Genomic DNA, 1,868 nt, shown 5'->3' with positions numbered 1-1,868 from the left:
TGGAGTGGCTGATTTGGAAGCCGATAAGTCAATTCGCACAGATGACGGGCAGCAGATAACGAGGCCAGAACCATCGCGCTTTGCCATTTCTTTTTTAATTTTCATGCCATGACAGAACACTTTTTGTAACGCTTTGATTTTATACAAGAAGAAGAAGAGAAGAAGAGATTGGATTTATACCCCGCCCTTCACTACCCAAAGGAGTCTCAGAGCGGCTTACAAACTCCTTTCCCTTCCCCTCCCCACAACAGACACCCTCTGAGGTCGGTGCGGCTGAGAGAGCTCTTGACAGAAACTGCTCTTTTTCAAGGACACCTCTTATCAGAACTACGGCTTGCCCAAGGTCATCCAGCCAGGTGCAAGTGGAGGAGTGCGGAATCAAACCCGGTTCTCCCAGATTAGAGTCCGCGCACTTAACCACTACACCAAACCCAGGGAGGAATGCCTGTCGCATCCCTGTCTTGCTCTGCTCCCCGCTTCCCAGAACAAAGAAGAAATTTCATCGGCTGCCTTTTGCAGACTCCATTTCCTTATGAGAGCGCCAGGGGCCTTAGGGATTTTTGAGGTTTTTTTGGGGGGATATGTCTGTTTATTTACAAGTAATATACAAGTTAAAGCTTGGGGGGTAGGTGTTGTGTACCGACCCGACCATGTGCGCGATCTGGTTGCAGCCGGTCCACACGTGGTCATGCGAAGAGCCTGAGCTTCGCTCCCCCAGAACAATATACGGCCGGATCCTAGTTCCCCTTCCAATCTGGAAGGGGGAACTAGGATCCGACCGTCTATTGTTCTGGTGGAGCGAAGTCGGTACACAACAGTAGGGAAGAGGCAAGTGCTCACGCACAGAGTGGCAACAGCATCCCTCCCTTCTGTTTCTTACCCTTCAGAGACAGGGTTCCTGGAGGTCACTGCGTCTTCACGCTCTGCAACAAAACAGCAATCCTGAACCACGCACAAATGTGCAAGCATTTATTAGCAGTGTGGAAGGAATTCTGGCCGCCCGGGGAGCAGGTGAAAAGCAGACTTGCCTTTGGGTTGGGAAATACCTGGAGATTTTGGAGGGTGGAGACTGGGGAAGATGGGATTTGGAGTGAGGAGGTTCCTCAGTGGGGTAAAATGCCATGGGGTTCACCTCCAAAGCAGCTGTTTCTCCAGGGGAACTGACCTCTATTATCCAGAGTTGTAATAACGGGAGATCTCCGGGCCCTGCCTGGAGGTTGGCAACACTAGTGAAGAGAAGCCAGTGTTCCCTCTAAGCTGAGTTAGTGTGAGCCAGCTCACCATTTTTTAGCCTCCGGCTCACCCATTTTTGTCTTCGCTCAGGAAGGAGGGCTCCAGAGCAGACTAATTGATGCAGCAGCCAAATGGCTCGCTCACAACTTTAATGCCAGTAGCTCACAAAGTAGGATTTTTGCTCACAAGACTCCACAGCTTAGAGGGAACATTGGAAGTGACCGCTTGAAAGCCTCTTGCATTTACATTTTTTGCATTTATTCATATCCGGCTTTTCTTCCCAGCTGGGAGTCAAAGTGGCTTTTAGAATATCCTCACCTTCTCTTTTTCCCCAGCACAACGGCCCTGTGAGGGAGGCCAGGCTGAGATTTTGTGACAGGGCCCAAGGTCACCCAGTGAGCTGTGGGGGAAGTGGGGGTCCACCACGCTGTTTCTCAACCCACAACTCCTGGGCCTCTCTGTGACCTGCCTCCCCATAAGCAGCTGTTCGCAAGGGCGTTTGGCATAAGGCAGAGTAGGGGTGCCAACTGGTCTGGAGAAAAAAGCCCTGTCCCTTTAAAAGTGGCTTAACAGGATGTTATTCACATCTCTACCATGACAAGCTTCAGCCTCCGAAGAAGGAGAGCCCACCACCT

Source organism: Gekko japonicus, unplaced genomic scaffold (genome assembly GCF_001447785.1).
Source record: "Gekko japonicus isolate JY-2015 unplaced genomic scaffold, Gekko_japonicus_V1.1 scaffold142, whole genome shotgun sequence".
NCBI classification, from domain to species: Eukaryota; Metazoa; Chordata; class Lepidosauria; order Squamata; family Gekkonidae; genus Gekko; species Gekko japonicus.
This window is presented reverse-complemented; position numbering follows the sequence as displayed.